The 19,658-nt window shown below is 44.8% G+C and overlaps 1 protein-coding gene and 1 long non-coding RNA gene across 7 annotated transcripts in view; one reads left to right on the top strand and one right to left on the bottom strand.

Moving 5' to 3' along the window:
* PTPRK (protein tyrosine phosphatase receptor type K) overlaps positions 1-19,658 on the bottom strand; it is a 546,322-nt gene that overhangs the window by 500,877 nt on the left and 25,787 nt on the right. The window lies entirely within an intron of this gene.
* Positions 1-19,658, top strand: part of LOC106558822 — a 51,837-nt gene that overhangs the window by 22,311 nt on the left and 9,868 nt on the right. Inside the window, exons 4-5 of the long non-coding RNA XR_005353912.1 lie at positions 16,950-17,045; positions 19,073-19,273. This is a non-coding gene — a long non-coding RNA (uncharacterized LOC106558822). The remainder of the gene's footprint in view (positions 1-16,949; positions 17,046-19,072; positions 19,274-19,658) is intronic.

Here is a 19,658-nt window from a genome sequence, read left to right on the forward strand (position 1 = left end):
GGACAACAGTTTAAACCTATTTTAGAGAGGAGGCGGATTGCACTTCCTAATGCGAGAGAGAGTTTGCAGCCGCATCCTAGTATAAAGGCTGGCGTCAGGTAGTGGTGTTCCGTATCTCGTGATGGCATCAAAGTCATTCGATCAACATCGCATTCATTCCTCAAAAAAATCAGCACTGGTTCTGATAGACCAAGTCCTTTTCTTCAAAAATGCAGAAATGATTTTGCAAAAATGCAAAAATCAAAGTTTTCTGCTACGTCTCATTTGTTATTTCGTTCTGTAATCCCCAAAAGAGGACAGTCATAGTGCAGATCTCATTCTGCTGCTCCAGAACCTCACCTCCCCACGGCAATCCTTCTGTGCACCAGCACCTTCTCCTCTCCTACCAAGAAGGGATGTAGTTTTTATTGGGATCATATAAACACACCCTCAAAAACACGTCACACAGTATCATGGTCACGAATCTGTTCAGCATGTCCCGTGCACTGGGAAGCATCCTTTTAGCTTGAGGTCAACTCAACTGAACCTATGTCAGCAGTATTGGCAGTTAGGGGTGAATCTTTGGATAAAATATGTATAAATAATTCACTGGAGCATCTTAAAGTGATTTTAATAAAGCAAGTTTAGTTGAATAAGTGTCTAAAATATGTAGATTTAGGTTTTGGTTTTCAACCCTCTTTCTCCTATAATTTGGTGGTCTTTAAATAATGTAGCTTTTCACTCACGGGTAAGAAGGTATAATTTTATTTTGGTTTGATTCCACAAATTACTGTATATTTTTCAGGTTTATGGCTTACTATTTATTTAAGTCCTGGAAACCTGCAAATAATTACTGAGGAACTTGGACAATATGACATTAAAACCTACAAGATGATAAATGGCATCAACAAGTATGGGTTCTTTCTAAACGGTTTTAAAAAATCAATCTGGAGACTGAAAAAAATCAAATTTGACTAGGCTGTTACCACAACCTAGTAAAAATCAAGATGCTTCCATGTGCTTAGCATTCCAAACACTTAATAAAAAAGGCAATGAAAAGTTAAAATGTGATTTCCAAATTTTATGAAGAAGTCAGAGCAACGAAGCCAAGAAGAATAAAAATGTTTACCCATTTTGGTGTGAAACTACCCCAACTTAAGTTTTAGGAAAAGTAACATACTTATGACTAATAAAGCAAGCCGATTTTATTTCAGAAAAGAAGCTAACAAATTCTGTTAAAGAAAATGCACACAGTTACACTTAGGAGTCTCTAGCAGATGTAGCCAGGGAGAGAAGGTAATAATGTTATTTTCACGGTTGTATTCAACATTTACCATAAAGTTGCCATCTCTTTGCTACAAGCTATAAATTAAAATCTCAAAGCGAAACTTCCAAGAGAAGTCACCACCACCAATCAACTAATATTATTTGAAAGCACCAAAGACAAGGTTACTGTCCCCTAGTCGTTCACACAGCACTCAGAAATGAAAAACTCCCATGTGACGTGAGCCTGACACACCAGGACGTAGTCAGGGACCCCAGGGAGCCGCTGACAATTCTTGTCCCATGAAGACCAAGTGGAGGCGAGGACACTGAAGCTCCCGCCTCTTCATGGGCCTGCGACACCAGGCCCGGCTTGTGTCCGGGCGCCACCTGCCCCGGAGGTCACCGCAGGTGCCACCGCCCAGAGGGCCTGGAGGCAGGGGCGGGGGGTGTCCAGGTGGGACCCCGACCCCGGAACCCAGCTCCTAGCCTCGTGCCCACGCTGTTCACGAGCTGGGAGAGGTGCGGGCCTGCCACTGCTTGAACCCGGGAACGAGGGCATGCAGCTGGTGTTTGCACACGGTGCCCGGGTCGGCAGCCGCGGCAGGAGGCGAGGCCTGGGGCTCAGAGTCGGGCCGTGACCTGGGGCCTGGGATCGAGCCCGCATGCGGCTCCCTGCAGGTGCCCCCGGCTCCAGGGTGGGCGGTGGCCCAGGCCATGACCCCATGACCCGGGATGGAGCCCTGCTTTCAGCTCCCTACAGGTGCCTGGGGCTCCAGGGTGGGCGGCGGCCCAGGCCATGACCCCGTGACCTGGGGCCCGGGATCGAGCCCTGCATCGGGCTCCCCGCTTCTCCCTCTCCCCGCGCCTCTGCCTCTCTCGGTCTCCAGTAAATAAATACACAAGATCTAAACAAAAAAAAAAGAGTCCGAGATGCATGGCTGGAGGGTCCCGGAGGCTCCCACCTCAGCCTACCTGCCCCCCCACCATCTGCTGAGGGCAGCTCCCGCACGGCCTCCCGGCCCGCTCACTGCAACCCCCGATGCTGCCCAGGCCACTCGGCGCTGCGCCCTCCCCTGGAGCCTCAGCCTGACGTGCCCCGCGCAGGGAGCTGCTGGGGGGGCATCCGGGGCATCCCCCCCAGTCCGGGGCTCCCCGACCCTCCACATCACGGGGGTTATTTCCTACTTAGAGCTCCTGCTTTCTGTCTTGAGGTTTCAATAGAGTCTCGCATAAACTTGTTCCTACACTGGAGTATTCTAGAAGGCCCCGCCTGAGAAAGCCGCAGGAGGCCACCTGGGACCACAACCACTATCAGTGGCTCTCTGCACCTGTCAGTTCCCCGTGGCCTCCTGGGGAGGCACGGGGGGTGCACGGGGGCATGGGAGGGCACAAGGGGTCACAGGAGGACTCAGGGGGCACAGGGGGCATGGGAGGGCATGGGGGGACGGGGAACCACAGGAGGGCACGGGGGCACAGGAGGGCACAGGGGGGCACAGGGGGCACAGAGGGCATGGGGGAGGGGGCACACGGGGGCACGGGGGGCACAGGGGAGGGGGCATGGGGGGCACAGGGGCACTGCCGTCGGGCCTCACTCTGCCCAGGTCTCCACCCATGGGCCAAGGCTGGCACCCAGGAGCCGTGGCCGGGCTCCCCCCTGACCTCCGGGTCCACCCGCGCCCTGGACCCCCAGTTCTGCAGGGCGTCTCCCTCGGTGCCGCACCCCCTCCCGCAGGTGAGGGCAGCCTTCTGCAGGGTCCCCCGCCCGCCACGCTCCCCGGCCTCCCGCCCGCACTCAGGCCTCTTACTCCACGTCTTCCCCTGCGCCCCGACAGTCAGCCGGCCTACAGACCTCCCCTTTCTACCTCTCCTGTCCTCCTCCGTCCATCCTGTCCTCTTCATTCTTCCTAAGGCTTTTATTTCCTTATTGGAGGGAGAGAGAGGAGAGAGAGGAGAGAGGGGGGAGAGAGGGGGGACAGAGGAGGGATAGAGAAGGGGGAGAAAGGGGGGAGGTAGGAGACAGAGGGAGGACAGAAGGGGGACAAAGGGGAGAAAGGGGGGGGAGGGTGGAGAGACAGGGGAGAGGGCAGAGAGGGGGAAGAGAGGAGGAGAGAGAGGGGGAAGAGGGGGCAGAGAGAGGGGTAAGGTGGGGAGAGAGAAGGGAAGACAGTAGGGACAGAGGGGAGAGAGGGGGACAAGAGACAGGGAGGGGGAGGGGGGAGAGAGGGGGGAGAGAGAGGGGGGAAGAGGGAGAGAGCACAAGCACACCGTGGGGAGAGGGACAAGTGGAGTCTGAGCCGAGCACGGAGCTGGCCATGAGGCCCGATCCCAGGCCCCAGGGGTCCAGCCCGGGGCAAAGGCAGACACTCTGCGTGCCGGGGCTCCCCAGGCACCCCAACAACCTCGCCGTCTACAGCAGGTGAACCGCAGAGCCATGACGGGATCAGAATGTGTCAGGCACCTGAGGGCGACTTACTGAATAAGGTCAAGGGCGAGGGCACGGGCGAGGGCACAGGCGGGCAGGGAGAAAGGTGTGAAATGCTTTGTTGATAGTGGGGGGCCTTGACACCCCACCCTCGCAACACGTACTGCCCACGCGCTGGAGAACCAGGGGGATCATGGATGAGGCCACCGCTTAAAAGGCGCATCGGGCCCAATGTCCTACCACCTGTACGTGTCGGTCTGGGTGGTGGCCGCACGTTGGACGCATCGAACGCTATAAAGCGACCGAGAGGCAAAGCATCTGGTGGGCAAAACTGCCAATTTTTAAAAAGGTTAACGGGTCTCACATCCTGAATCCGGGCAGAGCCCCTGGTAAAGGAGGTGTAGGCCCACGGCGGTGAACAGGTGAGCTAAGTAACTGGCTCTATGTTTAATCTTAACGGTAGAACAAAGTTAAAGACCATGGAGGAGATGAAAATACACTTCAAAATTACTTCAAAAATAGGATAGTTAATTCGGCCATTTATTTTTTATTTATTTATTTATTTATTTATTTATTTATTTATTTGTTTATTTATTTATGACCGAGAGAGAGAGAAGCAGAGAGAGAAGCAGGCTCCATGCTGGGAGCCCGACATGGGACTCGATCCCGGGACTCCAGGATCACGCCTTGGGCCAAAGGCAGGTGCTAAACCGCTGAGCCACCCAGGGATCACCTAATTCGGCCTTTTAAATAAATCTTCTGCTTTCTGAAACTGGAATTAGAAATGGAAGTCTATTTGACTCCCATATTTATCTTAAAACTGCTGTTAGGACTTTACGCATCAAAATTAGAAGACCATGCTTGCAGGGTGTTTCTGTTCAACGAGGCAGCCCTGGGCTTCGAAGTTCACACTGACATGAGGTTCTTCTCCCTTGGCCTCCCCCACTCATGCTCTCCCTCTCTCTCTCAAACAAAACCTTTTATTTATTTATTTATTTATTTATTTATTTATTTATTTATTTTTTATATTTATGATAGTCACAGAGAGAGAGAGAGAGAGAGAGAGAGGCAGAGACATAGTAGGCAGAAGGAGAAGCAGGCTCCATGCACCGGGAGCCCGATGTGGGATTCGATCCCGGGTCTCCAGGATCGCGCCCTGGGCCAAAGGCAGGCGCCAAACCGCTGCGCCACCCAGGGATCCCTCAAACAAAACCTTTTAAAATAAATGAATTAATAAATTGCAATATTGTTAACTTAGAGGTAGTCCTCAATTTCTACCAAGAATTTTTTTATAAATATGCATTTCAAGGGCCTCCAACAACGAGATTTACGTGCTTGAAGGAATGGGGGTCTTACGGGTATTTTCTCTCTTCCAGTACATACAGCATCCTATTTTCCAGAAGTCAAGCACTCAATAAAGGCTTGTTAACTCACTCAAGAGGGGTTCTAAAATGGACCATCTGGCTGCTGTGTATTTTCTTCTCAGATTTTAACTTGTTCTCATCGATTCGTTCATAAATAAATAAATAAATAAATAAATAAATAAATAAATAAATAAAATGAATAAAAATAAATGAATACGTAAATCCTGCTTATATGGATTTTAGGCATTAACACAAATCAGCAATTCACAGGGTTTCTTTAATGTTGTGGCTTGCTTGCTCTTAACACTTCACCCCGAGTGGCAGGAAGCACGTTCCTGCTTTCCTCAAACAAGAAGACAGATGGACGGACGGACGGAGCCCGGACAGGGCCTGTGCTGGATCATGCGGAACAGTACAAATGCCCTTGAACAGCACAGGTTTTAACTATGCATGGTCCACTTTTACCTGGATTTTCTTTTTCAATAAACACAGTACAGTACCCGAAGGGCATTCCTTCCTTCTTGTAATTGTCTTAATAGCATCTTCTTTGCTCTAACTGTAAGAACACGGTGTGTAATGCCTATGATAAAATATGGGTACTTTCGGTTGCTGGGAAGGCTCCTGGTCAACTGCTAGCAAAGTTTCTGGGGGGTCAAGAGTGAGATGTGGATTTTCAATGGCACTGGGGGGTCAGTGGCCTTAGCCCCTGTGTTGTTCGACCGTCAGCTGTACTTTCCAGCCTGAAGAAGAGGTGGAGCTCTGAGTCAAATAGCCCGGGCCGTACGCCGAACCTCAGCCTGTAAGTAAGACTGAAAATAAATCTATTCAATGGCCCTGGGGCCCAGCTCGCTCTCTCTCTCTCTCTTCATACATCAAACCGCACGATAGTAGATTTGTTTCCAGCACCAATGGATTGCTTAAGGTACCCTGAAATGGGTGCAGAGCTAAAGAAACTTGTGACTGTGAGTGTTTGGTCACCAAGGGGAAGGTGATGGAGAAGGAAGACTGGAAACAAAGACTGGTTTATATAGTGTATACATTCAGGGGCGCCCGGGTGGCTGTCGGTTAAGCGTCGGCCTTCGGCTCACGTGACCCCAGGGTCCTGGGATCGAGTCTCGCATGGGCCTCCCTGCTTCTCCCTTTCCTCCTCCCCCTCCCCGACCATGCTCACTTGTACAAGGTCTCTCTCAAATAAATAAATAAATAAATAAATAAATAAATAAATAAATAAAATCTTAAAAATAAAAGAAATAAAGTGGGTACATCAGAAGACAAAAACAGGAACACCCTGGGAGACAGGCCCAACAGAGCTGCTGCGGATGAACTAGCCATGGGGCCACTTTCAGATACGACGAAGCTAACAGCCAAATCACAGAAAAGCGGTCTCTCTTCCAAAGCCACCAGTGTGCCACTTGAGTTAGTCAGTGAAGTTTTTGCTACTGATGGACACACATGGACGATAAAAAACAAAACAAAACAAAAAACCCACACAAGGTGCAAGAGAATACAGAGGATCCCCAGTGTTTGCGATCAACAAGACACCGATTGTTCTTCGTTGAACGGCTTATTCTGGGAATTCTTCTGACAGGAGAGACCAGATAGCATCTGTCTCCTACAAGTAAAGGCATTGAGCCAATGAGCAGCTCTCGTTCCCCCAGACAACAACAAATGAAGTCAGAGCAAGGAGGAACCAGGTAGTGAATCCTATTCACGCCCCAATGCGTCCACTCCGTGCTTTTCCTCTGAGCTGAGCCAAGGCAGGGCTCACTTCCTTAGATAAATGATTCCAGATCAAAATAAAATTTTACTAACCTGAAGTCTAATTACTAAGTATTTAGACACAGGCCCTTAATGATGTAGTAATGCCATCAACACTGGGTCCAGCCATGTCTCTATTCATTTTTAAATGCTTGACATACATTATATTATCAATAATTACGTTATCAAGACCTACAAGAGCAGCATTTTTTTTCTACCAAAGTATTTTATTCTATTGACTCATTGAGGTCGCATTTTCTGCCACTCAGAGTGTTTAAGTGGGAAAAAGCAGCATGACTTACATAAAAATAATATAATCCAAAAGTATTATAATTCTGATTTTTAGCGTCCTTTTCCTTCTCATCTCTCTTCCTTAGATATTATGAATTAGTACACTTTAAGTGTAGGAATACTGAGCCGGATTCTCTTCCTGAGTAACGAGGAAACAGAAAGGTAATGGAAATCGAATGCACTGAAGGAACTCCCACTTTTCCCTAAGCACTCAGGTCACAGAGCCTAGGCTGTGCAGTCATGTCATGTTGTGTACAATCACGGCTACCACTTGAGGAGTTGGTCCTCCATCTCTGTACTCTTATCTTCACACAGCGCCTGCAACTAGTTTAGAATTAAAGCATAATTAAACTGAAACCCTAATTAAAAATACTAGACTAATGTGATATGAAATGTCCTTTATTACCACCGGCCAATTATGTCTCAGTTTGCCATTGTCCTCAAATGTGTATGAATTTTATCTTTTCATAAAAATAATGGAGCACAGATTTGGTAATGACATCCTGGGCAGGATGTCCTGGTAATTTCCAGAATCGGTCATTTCCTTTTCAATTAATTTCCCCTCTTCATGGCTCTGTTATACATCCCCAGTGTCCCTTGACTCCCCAGAACCTATCTTAGCTACTGACCAAAGGGTCCTTTGAATACAGTAGCTGGTGAATTCAAGATATACACGTTACAATTGCCGTGTGTATCAAAGAAAACCAAAGATTTTTATTTTTCTCGTTTGGTATTAGTGGGCTTACCCATCACTCTCAGTCTTTTAACAGACCTATATTGTCCCCAAGAATAGTGGGTTTCAGTTCCACTAACCTTTCTTACTATTTTATTCCAGAGAAGTCCTATCAAATAAATGCCTAGCAGCATTTTGAACTCCTAACAGTAAAATTAAGATTTAATTTTTTTAGAGAAGTAATGCTTTTCTATAGGTCATTCATTCTCAATCCTGTCTATAACCATAGGTAAATTTTGAAGTGAATAGTTAGCCTTCAATAAACAACTGTCTCCAAGTTTTAACAAGTTAACAGTTGAATACTAGATATAACAAATTTGAATAAGACTGACTTGGTGCTGCTAATTTCATTGCTATTGAGTCAGTTATCAAATGATAATAGCAACACCTATATGTTCCCATGATCAGAAATAAACTGAGGAAGAAAATATTTCCTGAGTGATCCTTTACAAGGTAATAAGGCACTTGTATATGACTTTTTGTTACTGCCCTATTTTAAAAACAAAGGGTTAAGGAAATATTGAGTTATGCTTCTTAAATGCAAAGAGAGTCAATGAAAATTTATCTCCATTTATATTTTTTCTGATACCGTCCTCAAAAACAAATTTAATTAGCATGGTTCATTCAAATCAAATCATATTTTTAAACTTAATACTTTGCTTCCTTTCATAAAATACAAATCAAATCCACAACCCTAACTGCTCTAATTTTAATTTGCTTCAAAATACATACAAACCTCATAAAAATTAAATTTCCATCTTAACAAGCAGACAATCTCAACAGGATGCTCATAGGATCAAAAGCATTAGAGTGGAATCTCTGAACCCACAATAAAAAGGAAGAATGATCTACATATAACAATGTTAATTATGTGAAGTTTTAATGCTACCCACAAATAAACACAAGCTACATAATTACAATTCAACTACTATACAATAAGGAAAATTATCAGAAAGACCTGGTAGTCTATAAGAACGTTAACCTATGGTTTTGATGAAATCAATCCATAATGACTTTTTTAATGACTTAAGTAATGACATTCTAAATACAAAACCATTGTTTACAATGGCACAGATAACATTTATCATCTGGTTCTAAACAAATCACCAGCACTCAGGCTAGTTAGTCTTCATTCAGTTCTGTGGCAATCAAACTTCTAACAATTCCCTTCACTTAGGGAAAAATAAGAGTGGAAAGAGAAAAAATTGCCTGGCATCAGAGAGATCCATATCATTAAAATGTTATATCTAACAAATCATTCACTGGAAATATTTGCAGATGACTCTACTTAATATTGTATTGAACACTGAAAATATGCAAAAATAGTTGATTTCAGGTGCACTCATCACACACACAATTACATAAGGAAATGATATGATAATTAGCTTAGCTGAATTATCGCTATATATATTGGTATATGAAATCCTGTTGCAAACCTTAAATATATACAATTTTATTTAAAAATACATTGATAAAGAAAAAAAATGCACATACACACACACACACACACACAAATAATTCCTCCTTTATGGTAATCATTATTATTACAAAGACAAGTTCCCATTCATGGAAAAGAGACACAGATCTAACTCAATGTATGTTGCTACAAATAAAAAAACAAAAATGAAATAGAACAAAAGGAGAAAAGAAAAAAGGACTATTTGGGCTACAGTAAGGATGCTAGTAAACAAAAGGAGAGCCCACAGAGCAAGGTAGAGGAGCTCTGCAAGGGGACCAAGTCTGGAGGTAATCACTATAGAAAGAAAAGAGAAGCTGACCAAATCCAAGAAGAAACAGAATGTTGCTCCTGCTGGAAACATACTATCACAGAATACAATCACAATAACCAGATAAGCAATAATGCAAAATACCTTCTAGGAATGAAAAATAATCAGCAGTTTTTCTTGAGCACTAAACATACTTTTTTAAAAAAAATCTATGTACCATTTTCTTTTTCATTTCATCTCTGTAAAAGCCAGAAGACCAGTATTATCCTCGTTTTGGACAAAGAAGTTAAACAATGGCTTTAACTAATAGAACTTAGATTGCAACTGGCAGATTTTGAATTTGCATTAAGTTTAATTGGGCTTCAGAGTCCACAGTTAGTTCATTATTCTGAATTCTGTGACAAGATCAACAAACGCTCGCTCCCTAACCCCAACAATGCTGTGCCACACATTTGTTTTTCTCACTAAAGTCAGTATTCGTTTGGGGACAGAACATCCCTAATGTGAAGGAGGACTCTGTCCAACTAATAGAATTCTTAAGTATTCTACAAATTTAGCACTTGTCTCATATCTATATTCTCTTTGTCAGTGAATCTTTATCCTCCAAGTAACTGACCCAGTCTGACCCAGTAACTGACCCAAAAAAAAGGAAAGGGAATTATGTAAGAATCCTGCCTATAAAGAGAAAAGATATTCCCAAGGGTAACTAGTTAAAAGTCAACAAACACAGATCCTCAAAAGTAGGCAAATCACACTGGTTTCAAGGGAAGGATATACCCAGTGCATACATTTTTCATAATTATCTTACATCTCTGTGCTAGATACCCTGCTAAGCATCCTACATGCATTACACCACTCTAAGGTGAGTACCATCATCAGCTCCATCCTCAGCACTCAACTGAAGATTTTCTATCTTCTTCAAGGTTGCACACTGAATACGTGATGGAGATGAATTATGACTGGCCATGGGAAAGACCAAATACACAAAATGTTAGCTAGGAATTTATTCCAATAATACAGGAGTAAATTGATAATGGGCTGAAATAGGATAAAAGTAGTAAAAATTAAAAGAAGGGGAGGTGGTAGAATCTACACAAAAACTTGATAGATAAAAGTTAAAGAACTTAAGTAATTAAATACAGAATACATTATTAAAATGTATTGATTTGGGGGGGGCACCTGGGTGGCTCACTTGGTTAAGCATCCAATTTCGGCTCACGTCATGATCTCAGGGTCATGAGGTTAAGCGCCACCTCAGGCTCTGTGCTGGCCATGGAGCCTGCTTAGGATTCTCTCCCTCTCCCACTGCCCCCTGCTTTTCTCAAAAAAAAAAAAAGTAACCTGTATCAATTTTTTAAATTATAATAAACAAAACTGATGCAGTTCTGAATGGTGAAACACAGTACTATGGTCAATACAAATGTGGAATATCTATTTAGGGAACAAATATGAATTTATTTTAAAGAGTATTAAAATAGTCTCATGGCGCTGGGGTGGCTCAGTCAGGCCTCCGACTCTTGATTTCAGCTCAGGTCATGTGATAGAGCCCTGCATCAGACTCTATGCTCAGCAGGGAGTCTGCTTGAGATTCTCTCTCTCCCTCTCCCTTTACTTCTCCCCGACTCACTCATGCTCGCTCATGCCCACACTGTCTCTCTCTAAAATAAATAAAATCTTTTTTTAAAAGAATATTAAAATAGATTCATCTTTTTCTTGATACTACAGCGTTCAGAAATTAACTCAGGGAATACTACTCAAAATGCACAAAGTTCCTCATTATTTTTGTTTAAAAAAAAAAAAAACTTCAAAGATGTGAAAGGAAACCTAAATAACATAAGTTAAATGGCAAACTAAACTACAATACAAATTCATCCGTGATACAGGTCATAATAACAAATAGAAAATATTAGGGAAAAAAGCATGCACTCATTAGATGAATGAATTGGGGAAAAAACAGAAAAATTATATCTGTGCTATGATAATAACTGTTGGGAATAATTTATGGATCAGAGAGAAGAAATATGAACATGCACACACACACACACACACACACACACACACACAAATAATATGAGATGATTTTCAGTTTGGTTGTAAGTGACTGAAATTAAACCCAAACTGGCTTAGGCAAAAGGAAAAATGCATTGACTTGAGTAATCAAAGGAAGTGATGAATAATTAAATCATGAATATGCAGGGAAGACAGTAGTTTCTCCTAAGCGGTTGAGTTAGAAAACAAAAATCAGGGCTGCCTGGGTGGCTCAGTCAGTTAAGCGTCTGCCTTCAGCTCAGGTCATGATCCCGGGTCCTGGGGTCGAGCCCCAGTGCCAGGCTCCCTGCTCAGGGGGAGGCCTGCTTCCCCCTCTCCTTTACCCCTCCTCCTGTTCATGTTTCTCTCTCTCTCTCTCTCTCTCTCATGAATAAATAAATTATTTTTTAAAAATTCAACTGCGCACATTTAAAAGCTCTTATTGGCTTTATTCAACAACTCATGAAACCGGCAGCACCCAATCTAGCAGAAAGAAAGGAACTCCAAAGAGCCATATGAAATGAAAGACTTGTACGGACAGAAGGAAGCAAGAACAAGGAAGTTGTACTTGGCAAAGAAGTGGGCCAGTCATTGCAAGGTTACTTTTCTTTAAGGGATGCCAAGGCCATGAGGCAGATTACCTAATGCTGATCAGAGGCTTCCTGGTTGGCTGGTTTAAGAATCCATTTCTGGGAGAGCCAGAACTGTAATTAGGTTTTGGTTTGGTAACACAAAGCTTACGATAAGCAAGTCCGTTTTAGGCCTGGTGTCTTGTTTTTAACTGTTGGAACCATGGATTTTTAAACATGGCAGGGGATCTCCAGGTCCTCTCTCTAACACCCTTTCCCTGCTTTCTCCACAAGGCAAAAAAGATGAATGCCACAAGCGAATCTTAAAATTTCTTCTACCTATTAGCGAACGACTTTCTTGTTCTGTCGAACAAATCCTAGGGTAACAAGAAACAACCAGCGTTGGGGAGGATGTAGAGAAAAAGGAACGCTCTTGCACCATTAGCGGGAATGCACATCGGTGCAGCCACTGTGAAAAACCATATGAGGGTTCCTCAAAAAACTAAAAACAGAACTACCCTATGATCCAGGAACCACATTACTGGGTATTTACCCAAATACAAAAAAATAAAAAACAAAAAAATACAAAAATACAAAATATAAAAACACAAATGCAAAGGGATGCATACACTCCTATGTCTATCACAGCACTATTTACAACAGCCAAACTATGGAAACAGCCCAAGTGCCCATCGATAGATGAACGGATAAAGACACACACACACACACACACACACACACACACGGAATATTAATTAGCCATAAAAAGAGTGAAATCTTGCCATCTGCAACAATGCAGAGTTAGAAAGTATTATGCTAAGCAAAATAAGTCAGAGAAAAGACAAATACCATGTGATTTCACTCACATGTAATTTAAGGAGCAAAAGAGATGAACATAGGGGAAGGGAAGGAAAATAAAATAAGATGAAAAAAGTGAGACAAACCAGAAAAGACTTAACTACAGAGAATAAACTGAGGGTTGCCACATGGGAGGTGGGTAAGGAATGAGCTAACCGGGTGGTGGGCATGAAGGAGGGCCCTTGTTGGGATGAGCACTGGGTGTTGTACACAAGTGAAGAATCACTAAATTCTACTCCTGAAACCAAAACTACAATATATGTTAACTAACTTGAATTTAAATAAAAACTTGGGGGGGGCAGGGAGGAAGAAGTCAGTCAGAGAAAGAGAAATGCCATAGGACTTCACTCATGTGGAATTTAAGAAACAAAACAGGTGAGCAAAGAAAAGCAAGGAGAGAGAGACAGAGACAAACTACAAAATAGACTCTTAACTCTTGAGAACAAACTGATGGTCACCAGAGTGGAGGCAGGTGGGAGGATGGGTGAAACAGGGGATGGGCATTAACGAGTACATTTATGATGAAAAAATAAAATGATTAAAAAATTAAAACATTCATATCTTAAAAAAAAAAAAGAAATCCTAGAATAGGGCTTTTATTTTCCCAATATAGCTAAGCCACCTACCCTAAAGGAGGGCAGGATACCGTGGCTGAAAGTTCCTCCAAGACTACACACAACGAGGAAGGACAGTTTACCAATGTGAAAGCTGGATGCTGCTATCGGAATAAGGATTAGATGCTGGGCATCCACCAAGCACAGTTGCCTACTCTAGGATCCAAGATAATATGGTATTTGTAGCCTAAACAAATGCAGATAATTATCTTTGAACCACGCTGAGCATTATGATATTGTGATTTATAAAAAATATATATATATAATCTTCATCTCTGTTTCTGACACAGAGCTTCTAAAACCTTTGGAATTTCCTAGGTTGTAAGAGTAACAAAGGCATCTTGATATTCATCAAAATCCCCTTCCAACCACACCTGAGCCGATGTTAATGAGGTCACCTTCAGGGAAAACTCCCCAAGATGGGGGCTGGTTGCCAGGAGAAACAACCCCGTGTCTGGAGGGATAAGCTTTCAATCACACACCCCCACCACCTCCAGGAAGGGGAGAAGGGCGGCAGGTTGAACTGATTACCCAATGTCAGTGATCCAGTCAACCATGCCTCCCTCTGTCATGGATGCTCCACAAAAACCCAAAAAGGATAATGTTCAAAGAGGTTCCAGGGTGGTGAGCATGTGGAGGTTCAGGGAGAATGGCAAGCCCAAAGAACACGGAAGATCTTTGGCCCTTTCTCCATACCTTGCCCTATACTTCTCTTCCATCTTGCTCTTCTTGAATTATATCCTTTCATAATAAATTGGCGATCCAGTAAGTAGAATGTTTCTCTGAGTTCTGTGAGCCATTCTAGCAAATTTGACAAGTATAAGGAGGAAGCTGAGGGAACCTCCCATCTGTAGGTGGTTGCTCAGACGTGAGAGTGACAACTGGGACTTGCACTGGCATCTCAAGGGGAAGTGGAGACAGTCGTAGAGGACCAAGGCCTTAAGCTGTGGGATCTGATGTTAAGTCCAAGTAGATAGTGTTAGAATTGAGTGAATTGCTTGGTGCTGTTGAAAGAAACATACATGGGAACTGAGCTCACAATCAGAAGCAGTCTAGATAATTCCAAGCAAAACTGGAGGGAATGCAAAGGAAAACCTCCTTTTACAGTTAGTTTTGCCAACAGGTAATCCAGATTTAGCATTTCTGGGAGTTGGCACTGAGGGGATGAGGTTCAAGAAGAAAATCATTGTAGCTTATATTAGTGTTAGTGCTATTGATGTTTTTCAATAAATAAATGTAAATGTCATTCAATTATTTGAAATCTGATGAGAATTCTTGAAATAAAAGTGAATTTCAGCTATCATAAAAAATGTAGTAACTACTTTCACTCTTCACTGGCAAATAGGATCCTGTAAAAATGGAACGAGTTTACGGACATAAAAAAAAATTTACACTAAGACATAAAGCCATTGATCTTTAATGGGAGAGAAAAACTACTCTATATGAAAAAAATATTTCTCATAAATTACATTCTCTTATTTTATTGTGAGTAGGCATGAGAAAAGAGCGCGCTTTAAAAAGAGGGAAAAAAAGAACAATTCATGTGATTCTCTGATACACTTTCCACAAATCATAGAGGCTTAAGGTTCCGAAAATATTTCCACAGCAACCGATTTCGGTGCCGTAAATTGAAGAGTACACATTCAGGTATTAAACGAACTTATAAAGACAATTGTAACTTATAAAGACAAATGTCTCTTTCTGAAAATAAAATGTATTTCCTACTCAAGTGGACACAGAGAAATGCAAAAAATAACAAAGAGGTTCCATGATAGGAAAAACATTTTCATAAGTCATTCCGGAGGCAGCGTGTTTAGAGTCTCACACACAACGTGCATCAAGTGCAAGAAGGCATACGCTCCTGTTGCTTCTGATCCTGCAAGAGTCCTGCACACGGAGCAGGTGAGGAGCTGGTCCCTGAGCAAACTTCACTAGAAAAGGACGCCTTCTCAAGGCTGTGTCGTAACACTAAGTGGAATAACACTACCATGGTTTCAGAAACTAAGCCATGCTTATCCTGTGGCTCTAAGACATATAAAGTCAAGGAAAGTATAAAACAATTATCCAGTACATATAACTTTATCATTTTTTAAGTGTCTCAGTATTTGTACCGAATGGCACTATGATATAAAAGGCACTGGGGTGGGGGGGATGCCTGGGTGGCTCCGTGGTTGAATGCCTGCCTTAGGCTCAGGGCATAACCCCGGGGTCCCAGGATCGAGTCCCACATCGGGCTCCCTGCCTGGAGCCTGCGTCTCCCTCTGCCTGTGTCTCTGCCCCTCTCTGTGTCTCTCATGAATAAATAAATAAGATCTAAATAAATAAATAAATAAAAAAAATAAAAAATAAAAAAATAAATAAAAAATAAATAAAAAATAAATAAGATCTTTATAAATAAATAAATAAATAAATAAATAAATAAATAAATAAATAAATAAATAAATGGCACTGGACAATGCACTCCAACTGGTCTTCATTCAATTACATCATACGTGGAAGATCAGAAAAGGAGCCCAAGTATTCTTTGTAAGTTCTATTTTCTTGGGGTCCCTGGGTGGCTGGGTCAGTTGGGCCTCCTACTCTTGGTTTCGGCAAGGGTGGTGGTCTCCAGGTCATGGTCTACGGGTTGTGGGATAGAGTCCAGCTGGGGGGGCGGGGCGGTCCTGCTTCCTCCTTCTCCCTCTCCCTCTGCTGCTGCTCCCCCACTGGCATCCTCCCTACAATTTGTCTTTCAGATGAATATGTATACGTAAATAAATCTTTAAAAAAGAATAAGTTTAGAGACACCTGGGTGGCTCAAGGATTGAGCATCTGCCTTGGGCTCAGGGTGCGACCCCGGGGTCCTGGGATCGAGTCCCATGTCAGGCTCCCTGCGTGGAGCCTGCTTCTCCCTCTGCCTGTGTCTCTGCCTCTCTCTCTCTGTGACTATCATAAATAAATAAATAAATAAATAAATAAATAAATAAATAAATAGGAGTAAAATTAACATTAAAAAAATTCATAAGAAATGTTTAATGAGCTCAGAGGTAAACTTTATCATCCTCCATACCAATATACATATATTTTCAAGAAAGATCCCACAACTCACATTCGAGAGTCACAGTATTGCATTTTTACAACCGCATGATTTCTTTAGGTTTACTGAGGCCTAGGATCGTATTTACCAAAACCGCTACCATATTTTAAAGGCTATTTTAAAACATGTAAGATTTTAAACATATTTTTAGGTGGTGAAAAAGTGCTCTATTCACCAGTTAGAACAGTTCAGGGCATTAACAGTCATTTTAATTCCAAAACCCTTTCTTTTCTCTCCCTGTCTCTCGTGCCTGTCCTTCCCCAGAAACCCTCTGCCAAAAGACAGCAGGCAGGGAAATGCCACAGAGGCAGCCTTTAACAGAAATAATGAGACTGATAATGCTGGGGGCGGCGGAAGAAGGTAAGTTTTGCTATTATTTGAAAAGTTAATGCAGGAGAAGTCCTCGCAGTGTTTGCCGACCCCGTTCACTCTGAACCATGAAATTGCCCAGGCCACACACGGCAGATCCCCAGTCGTTCCCCGGGGGGAAGGGACCGTGCAGATGCACCAGGGCCCGAAGTGGACAGGCCATGCACGCTGCGCCCCAGGGCAGAGGGTGGGTGCAGGCCAGGGCCACAGGCACCCAGGGCCCCCACCCCCAGGCCTGGGAGGCTCCATCCCCAGGAGACCAATAGGTGTGGTGCTTAACCACACGTGTGACGTCATCACTCCTCCCAAGGGTGAGTCTTGACTCTCTCGAGTTTTCTAGTCGTATGACCTTGAGCTGGCAGCCTCTCGTCTTATGACCTTGAGCCGGTGGCCTCTAGTCTTATGACCTTGAGCCCGCGGCCTCTCGTCTTACGACCTTGAGCCGGCAGCCTTTCATCTTATGACCTTGAGCCGGTGGCCTCTAGTCTTATGACCTTGAGCCAGTGGCCTCTCATCTTACGACCTTGAGCTGGCGGCCTCTCATCTTATGACCTTGTGCCAGTGGCCTCTAGTCTTATGACCTTGAGCCGATGGCCTCTTGTCTTACGACCTTGAGCTGGCAGCCTCTTGTCTTATGACTTTGAGCCGGTGACCTCTCATCTTACGACCTTGAGCTGGTGGCCTCTAGTCTTACGACCTTGAGCCGGTGGCCTCTAGTCTTACGACCTTGAGCCTGTGGCCCAATGTGTCTGTGTCTCCCTGGGGGCAAAATCTGGGTGTATCTTGCGTGAGGGCTGCCGTCGCAAGACACTACAGACCGGGGAACTCGGGGAACAAATGCCTTCCCTTGCCCCTGGGAAGCCTTCAAGTCCAGGATCACGGGGCTGGCGAGGTTCTTGGGAGGCCCATCTCTGGCGGGCAGAGGGCTACCCCCCGGTGACCCCCCGTGGCCTCTTGCCCGTGCACTCCCCCGACCGCCCCCTCCTCTCCCTCGGAGGCCACTGGGCCTACGGCCACGGGCCCGCCCTGAAGATGTCCTTTCAGCTCAGCTGCCCCTTTGGAGGTTCTGTCTCCAATACAGTCACATTGGGGATCAGTGCTGGGGCACAGGGTCTGGGGGGTCCCCATAACTCAGTCCGGAAGAGCGCACAACCCTGACCCCTGCCTCAGACGGCGGTGGAGGTTAAACATGTTCCCTTCCATAAGGTGCCCGGCCCCTGCGAGGTGCTACCCGTGTGCTTCCTATTAGGCTAAGCTCCGTTACATTTCCATTTTAACAAGTACCCACAAATCGCAGCATCAGGTGGATTAAAAACAGACATTTCTAGTGTGTCTTTAAGAGATCTTATATCGGAATGGTGATGTCTTCGAGAAAAAAAAAAAATGTAGGGCACATCTTGCTGGAAACATTTATCTCCATTCAAAGCCTGGGTGGTTAACACAGAAACGTTAGTGGTTCCTAACCAGGAGCACAACCAATACGGAGGCTTGATTTTCTCACATTCCCAGTGGGACACAAAGGCTTTCTGTGTCTCAGGATCATGTGCCCATAAAGAACGGGGAAAGAATGTTTACGAGGAAGCAGACAAGAGCAGCCGGGCTCGCAGGTACCACACCTGGTGGCTGCAGTGTGGTGTGGGTGATGCCGAGCATCTCCAGTTGTTCTGCCTGCGGTCAGTGCCCGAGCCTGGAAACCACGCGGAGGCGGTCAGGCTACTTTGCACAGACTCCAGGCCCCGTGCGGGCCCGCAGGGACACCGAGACCGCCACCGAGACCGACCTCGGGCTTGCAGCCCTTCCTAATAATGCTTTTGTTCTCTTGTGCGGTTTTCACTCGCCCTGCGCGAGCGAGGCTGGCCGGAGCACCGTGCACACCGACAAGATGGGTGCAGGGGCGGGGGGTGGGGGGAGCGAGGGTGCAGGGGCTCCCCGGGCCTCGCAGGCTGCTCTGGCCCCGCCCTTCCCAATCCCCCGCGCTCTCCCCCACCCAGGGCCTGCCCATCTTCCATCATCTGCAGGCCTCTATGCCTCCTGAGATCTCCCCGCTTCCCTGGTTCACCCCTTAAACTCCAGCCACTGCCTCTCAATGAGTCACAGGCCTCCGAGGTGTGTTCCCACATGGCTGAAAACTAGAAGTACCAGCAAACGTATCACACGGTCACTCTGCAAACACTGAAGCCACTCGACCGTCCCCCCCGCCCCCCGGGAACTCTCCAGAGGTAAGACTTCCCCCAACTGGACGCTTTTCCCATCCTTTCCCGGGTGCAGCCAGTTCCCACCACCTCTCGCCCCGACCCCATGTGTCTCGTTCAGCACTTTATGCCAAAATGAGCTGTAACATTTCTTTTAAAGATTTTATTTATTTATTCATGGGAGACACAGAGAGAGGCAGAGACACAGGCAGAGAGAGAAGCAGGCTCCATGCAGGGAGCCCGACGTGAGACTCGATCCTGGGACCCCAGGGTCATGACCTGAGCCAAAGGCAGATGCTCAACCGCTAAGCTACTCAGGTGTCCCCAGCTGTAACATTTCTCAAGTCCACATTTCAATAAATAGATAGATAGATAGATAGATAACACCTGACTCTACTGGAAGGCAAAGTCT

The sequence above is a fragment of the Canis lupus genome, chromosome 1, assembly GCF_011100685.1.
Source record: "Canis lupus familiaris isolate Mischka breed German Shepherd chromosome 1, alternate assembly UU_Cfam_GSD_1.0, whole genome shotgun sequence".
In the NCBI taxonomy this organism is placed as follows: domain Eukaryota; kingdom Metazoa; phylum Chordata; class Mammalia; order Carnivora; family Canidae; genus Canis; species Canis lupus.